The sequence below is a fragment of the Chiloscyllium punctatum genome, chromosome 22 (assembly GCF_047496795.1).
Source record: "Chiloscyllium punctatum isolate Juve2018m chromosome 22, sChiPun1.3, whole genome shotgun sequence".
Lineage (NCBI taxonomy): Eukaryota > Metazoa > Chordata > Chondrichthyes > Orectolobiformes > Hemiscylliidae > Chiloscyllium > Chiloscyllium punctatum.
The window spans coordinates 77,151,396-77,158,598 of NC_092760.1; the positions used below are offsets into that span (position 1 = coordinate 77,151,396).

General features: G+C 40.0%; 1 long non-coding RNA gene across 2 annotated transcripts in view; it reads left to right on the forward strand.

The window, feature by feature from the left end:
* The window catches only part of LOC140493788 (uncharacterized), a 57,547-nt gene extending 52,520 nt beyond the window's left edge, over nucleotides 1–5,027 (forward strand). Inside the window, exon 3 of one of the 2 annotated variants that reach the window (XR_011963767.1) lies at nucleotides 4,645–5,027. This is a non-coding gene — a long non-coding RNA (uncharacterized lncRNA). The remainder of the gene's footprint in view (nucleotides 1–4,644) is intronic. The other variant, XR_011963768.1, reaches the window with a different exon arrangement.
* Nucleotides 5,028–7,203: the final 2,176 nt, after the last annotated feature.

A 7,203-nucleotide genomic window follows, 5' to 3' on the forward strand; every position in this document is an offset into this window, starting at 1 on the left:
AGGTGCAGGCTAGGTGGGTTAGCCATGGGAAATGCAGGGTTATAGAGATGGGGTGGGTCTGAGTGGGATGCCCTTCGAAAGGTCAGTGTAGACTTGATGAGCTGAATGGCTTGATTCCACACTGTAGGGATTCTCAAATTCTATTTGGAGTAGACCTCCCATCCTGCTAGGACCTTAATACAAGCTGCAACACTAGGACTTATTCCATACAGCTTGGCGTTATCTCCGACTCTTGGCAGGTGTGGATTTCAGAGGGAGGAGGCTGTAAGTCTGACCTGTACTGCTGACCTGGGAGCTGACAGAAACAAGCTGGTCAATTCCAACCATAAAATGACCACTATCTAATGTTTAAAGCTGACATTAACTATGACTGAAGAAGCTGTACAAAGTGCTCTCCACCATCTCCCTCTCCACACTGGAGCTGTAGTCTGAGCTTTAATGGTGTTGGAAACGCTGAATCGTTGCTTCTTAGCTGGGGGACTGTGTTCGAATTTCTACATACACCATTGTGTTGCATCTATTTACCTTGAGATTCACACCAGTCACTGCTTCAGTGAGATACAAATTAGGTAACCCATATCAATTTATCGCTCCAGACTACCAAGAAGAGCAATTTATTATCCAGTAACAAGGTAATGCCACAAAACACATTGGAAGAAAAGTCAATAAATCTAAGGTGGGACAAAGCAAGAACACAGGAAAAATAGGACCCAAATATTCTGATGATCTGTGAACCTGCTGGTGGGGTGGGAGTCAGGTGGTGTAGGACATGGGCAGGTTGGTGGCGTGGCAGATCGGGTAATAACTTTCTTGTGCTGTTGATATGTAATGCAAATAAGTAACATGGATTATGTTTACTTGAAGATCTCTGGTGGGTTGATTTATAGCTAAACTAACATAAACAGTGCACAGTAATCTTCAGATACAGCCTGTGCCACAAAAGTTGAAGCCTGTGCTCATCTGATTTTGTCCATTTACTTAGCTCATTTCAGTGTTGAGCTCTTACAGGGAGTCACTCTGAAGGCAATAACACACCAGGAGGCAGCCGTGTGGAATGGCAGGGTGGAAGCTGGATAGTGGAGCAAGGTATCAGAGGATTGAGATAAATGGTCAAATCCGGAGGGGTACTCAGGTTGGGGGTCTGGTCAGATTGAGTCTATTCATGGGGTGGGGATGCCTTTGGAGGGTCAAGGTTAGTCAGGTCGTGGGTTCTACTCAGTTCAGGCCAGGGGAAGAGTTGGAGAATCAGGAGATGAGCATGAAGGGTGGTTTTGTATTGACATCTGCTCAGTTCAGGCCAATGTGGGAATTTGGGAATCAAGGGACAGGGGGGGTGCTGGTCAAAGGGATACTTCGGTGAAGGGGGAAGTGTGGTCTATGGTGGTTGGATTGTATAGTTTTCCAGGAGTTAGTTTCAGACTTTTCTATCTAATGTTTACACATTTTAAATTCACAATGTCTTGAGGCTATCAACGCAATCAATCTCTTCCAGAGAATGAAGGGTGAAAAAAAAATAGCAGAATTGAAGGTTTCATTCCTTCCTTAATCAAATTGATATTGATATTCATTCATTTATTTGACAACTGTTTCCATAATTGTGTTGGTACACGATCATAACATGAGAGTTAAAAACCTAAATAAGATCCCTCTTAATTTTCCTAATAAAGATAATATCCCAAATGTGATTGATTTGAAACATATTAATGTTTTCTAAAAATAAAATAGTTCTATTAAGTTGTATTTGAGACTCTTAAAAGGCACTCGAGACAAATGAAAATAGTCACTGAGTGTAATTATTTCAAGAGCTGCGTAATAACCTCAAACAAGAAGGTTGTTAGATTGGCATGACATCACAGCTGTAATACACGAAATGTAACAATCATTATAAATTATTAACATTTTATATGTAAAACAGTAGAATGTTATGATTGAATGATAACAGTGTGTGAGGAAGTGTGTAATTGCTAAGTTGAAGATGTTTCTTTTTCATCTGTCACAAAATCAGCAATAATAAAACCTATGATACATTTATGCACTAAAGCACACATCTGAATATAGAAACATGCACTCTTTTGACAGCAATTGGATAGGTTTGGTCTGTATTTTATGAACTGTTTCAACTCTGTTGTTGTCATATTTCAACTTTGTAAATACATAACATTGTCATAGTGCAGCTCCTTAATATTTTTTGGTGAGGTACCTAGTTTCAATTATAAATAAAATATGAAAGGCTCACTGCCTTTACGTTTAAGTCAACTCAGCTTGTCATGAGGAATGCAGCTGCAGAAAAATGATTTGTAATTAACCAAACTAAAACTGTACAGACTACATAGATTTTCAAAGTTGACAGAAAAACTTACCTTGTTCCACATTATGAAATCGGAGCATGATTACAGCACAGAGCAAGACCTGTTGGAATCTGAATCCCTGGCAGCTCTAGCAAAAGCAATTCACAAATCCCTCTCAATGGTGCTGGTGGCATGAAGCAGAACCGGAGATATTTGAATCACATTCAATGGTGTTGGGGCCTCATATCATGGAAGAATTAACTCACTTACATTCAATGACAATGAACAAAATAGATGAAGACTAGAGGGTGTCAGCATTATGTACAAAATGTCAACAGACCAGTTCACTGAAAATTACATTTCTTGTGTGACCCCAGTGCTTTTTCTGGCAGACAGCCTAGTTCCTCAGTTACTGCCATGACTGAAGTTGAAAATTGTATCACACTCACCATACCATATTAGGGAACATTTTGCTCCATTATAAAATTCACTTGAAGATTAAAAGATCTTACTTTTGTTATAAAGCAGAGGTTGACCCCCTTCCATGAAATAACAACAAAAACCCCCAAAAAGGAGCATCTCTCCCTATAATCTGTAAAATGAGTGTGAAAAGTGGTATAACCTGCCTTTCAGAAGCTTCTAGTGGTTAACAAAAATAAATCCCTCTGACACTCACTTTAAAATTAACAAGTAACAATTTATTTATCTAACTCTAAATGTGAATAAACTACCTAAACTATTAACAAACTGAATAAAACCCTTATAACTACTAACTATTCCTGAATAATGCAAGATTCTAATGGTATGCTGTTCCAATAAATACTTGTCCCACTCATTAAAAAAAGAATAGAATTTAGTCTCATGAAAAAACAGCCAGGTTACATGTCTTCCGGAATGTTCTGTACCTTCTCTGTCATTTCTGCTCTCAGGGATGCCTTTGCCATTGTTTCTTTACTCAGGAATGCCTTATCCATCATTGATTAGATTAGATCCCCTACAGTGTGGAAACAGGCCCTTCGGTCCATTCCACTACTAATGCACCAATCACTACGGGCAATTTAGCATGGCCATTTCACCTGACTTGCACATCTTTGGATTGTGGGAGGAAACCAGAGCACCCGGAGGAAACCCACGCAGACACAGGGAGAATGTGCAAACTCTATGCAGACAGTTACCCGAGGTTGGATTCAAACCCGGGTCCCTGGACCTGCAAGACAGCATTGCAAACTACTGAGCCACCATGCTGCCCAAGGTACCGATGTTATTTAGATGCTTTCTCTAAAACATAGATGTGACTGTGAGAGATAGTAATTCTCTCTTGAGAGCTAAGGGCCATTAGCTCCGGCAGATGGCAGTTAGTTCTGGGGTCTTTGTCCTACTGCCCCTTTTCTTTTTACCCGTGATGACATATCAATATTTCTTATGTTGTAGGATTGGTCTTATGTTGTCAAAACCACCAGATTTTCATTTAATAGGCCTTTGGCATCTAAGTACCTGTTTCAAATTGATTGGCTAAATTCAAAATCCTGTTGTCTTGCTAAAAATTGCTGCTTGGCCTGCTAACTGTACAGCCTTTTGATACAAATGTTTCAGTTCAGGCTCTCTGTGTCCTTGCAAACTTTCAAGATGCTACTCACAAACATCCATTTGAAATCTCTAAGCGTAGAAAAAACATTATCTTTTGAAGGATTCGCACAATGCTTCCCCATTTCACAATTTTACAATTTTACAAACACCAACTTCTAACTTCCTGTCTCCCAATCTGTAATTATTCTACCCCACTTCACAATATTGTATATAACACCATATTATCTCCCCATGATATCCCAGAGCGTAATAAAACTAAATGAATCATTCCTTTTCTAAAGCACTCATTGATCTTTCATGGAGCAATATGACATCCAAGTTGCACAAGCATGATGCCTGCAAAGAATCTGAATATTTTGAGGCTACATTGGATAAATTCTTTATGCAGGAGCAAATTACTGTAGATGCTGGAATCTATATTGAAAACAACAAATGCTGGAGATCTCCACGGGTCAGACAGCATCCATGGAGAGAGAGCGAACTAACATTTTGAGTCTAGGGTGACTCTTCATCAGAGCTGAGCTGAAGTGTAGAGGGGGCAGCATTTGGGATATTGTTATGGGGGTGTGGAGTGGTAAGGTGTAGAGTGCTGAGGGAGAAAGGATGTTGATTGTTCAGATTAAGTGATCGGAATGTCAGAATGGTAGAACAGTGGTGTGTCTAACTGCCAGACTTGAAAGACAGACACACTGAGTGGGGTGGGGGGAGGGGAGAGAGGCCATTTGTTTGTGTTTTGAATTTTTTGAAGAGAATATTTTTGAGTCATTAGAGAGAAGATGTCCAGTCCAGTTTGTGGGTGCAACAAAGCTACTGCATTTTGGATTATTTCTCCGAGAGAACGTACCACAGCCTTTGACCTCTCTCCCTTTCTCTGGAATGACCCTCATCAAGAGATGCGAGTTGAGAACGTATTGGAAGATGTCATCAGTGCAAATGGGCATTCTCAAAGAACATTGAGTCAATCGCACTGTCTCCAGAAAAAGAGAATTCAATCAGCCAGAACTGATTCAGTGAGGAACGCTAGTACCAGTGGCTTGCGTGGGAAATTGAAGATCAGCATCAGGAAAATCTGTGTATTCTTCATTAAGTTAGTACTTGGCCAAGTTTTAAGATGTGATACTCTTGCAGAGTTTTACTGTCTTTCTTGCATGCTTGGGGAATTGTGTTTTACATTGGTTTTTACATTAGTTGGTAGTTGAATATGCTTATACATTTTAAAACCCTTTTTAATCATTTGAATGCCTTCTTGGAGTGTGCTTTAAAATTGAAATTAAACTTAAATCTTTACTTGTTAACCTGAGGAACTTGGCTTTTATTTCACATCAGATTATACATAGTGAAATATTTATCGACTAAATTAGTAGTATTACCTCCCTTTTAAATTCAGCATCTGTAGTCACCAGTTCAGGTAAGAAGGTCAGTTCCCACCTTCTAACTTGGTTAGACAAGAGATAACTCCTTGATCATCTCTGAGTTGAGCCAGGAGATCTTTTACATTGACCACTACAATTTGTTTACTCCAATGACACTAAACAATGATAGTTCCAGATTGAAAAAAGAACAACATCTTTCTGCTTTCATTCCAACTGATTTACTCTTGCCAAAACAAAAGAGATCGCAGTCATAGAGATTTGCAGCATGAAAACAGACCCTTCAGTCCAACTCGTCCATCCCGACCAGATATCCTAAATTGATCTAGTCCCATTTGTCAGCATTTGGCCCATATCCCTTCAAACTCTTCCTATTCATATACAAATCCAGATGCCTTTTAAATGTTGTAATTGTACCAGCCTCCACCATTTTCTCTGGCAGCTCATTCCATACACATACCACCCTCCATGTGAAAAGTTGCCCTTTTGCTTCCTTTTAAATCTTTTCCCTCTCAATTTAAGCCTATGCCCTACAAATTTGGACTCCCCACCATGGGGAAAAGACCTTGGCAATTCATCCTACCCATGTCCCTCATGATTTTATAAACCTCTGGAAACTTCAATGCTCCAGGGAAAATAGCTCCAGCCTCTTAGCCTCTCTCTATATCTCCATCCCAGGTAATATCCTTGTAAATCTTTTCTGAACCCTTTCAAGTTTCAGACATTCTTTCTGTAGCAGGAAGACCAGAACTGAACACAGTATTCCAAAAGTGGCCAAACCAACATGACATTCTAACACCTATATTCAATGCACTGATTAAGAAGGACAAGCATACCGAATGCCTTCTTCACTATCCTGTCTTCCTGCAACTCTACTTTCAAGGAACTATGAACTTACACTCCAAGGTCTCTTTGTTCAGCAACACCCTCCAGAATCTTACCATTAAGTCTTATATAAGTCCTGCTCTGATTTGCCTTTCTAAAATGCAGTACCTCACATTTATTTAAACTAAGCTCCATCTGACACTCCTCAGCCTATTGGCCCATTTGATCAAGATCCCATTGTACTCTAAGGTAACCTACTCTACTGTCCAGTCTCCCACCAATTTTGATATCATCTACAAACTTACTAACCATACCACCTATGTTCACATCCACATCATTTATATAAATGACAAAACGTAGTGGACCTAGCACTCCACTGGTCCCAAGCCTCCAAACTGAAATGCAACCACACCACCCTCTGCCTTCTACCTTTGAGCCAGTTCTGAATCCAAATGGCTCATGCTCCCTGTATTCCATGAGACCTAACCTTGCTAACCAGTTTACCATGAGGAACCTTGTCGAACGCCTTACTGAAGTCCATATCAATCACGTTCAACGTTCTTGGTTACTTCTTCAAAAATCTCAATCATGTTCATGAGACATGATTTGCCATGCACAATCCCATGCTGACTATCCCTAAACAGTCTTTGCCTTTCCAAATACATGTAAATCCTGTTCCTCAGTATTCCCTCCAACACTTTGCCCCTCAATGATATCAGGATCATCAGTGTATTGTTCCTTGGTTTGTCCTTACCACCTTTCTTAAATAGTAGTACCATATTAGTCAACCTCCAGTCTTCCAGTACCTCACCTGTGGCTATCGATCATACACATATCTTAGCAAAGGGCTCAGCAATCACTTCTCTAGCTTCCGACAGAGTTCTAGAGTACACCTGATCAGATCCTGGGGATTTATCCACTTTTATTTGTCGGTGTGGACTTGTTGGGCCGAAGGATCTGTTTCTATAGTGCAGGGATTCTATGATGATTTATGTGTTTTAAGATGTCCAGCACCTCCCACACATTTTTCAAGAAGTTCAAACAAAACTTGGCTCTTGATTCTCTAGATAAAGGTCTGCTTATTTTTACTGAGAGATTATTCATCTTTTACCTTACCTGCCTTACCTCCCAGG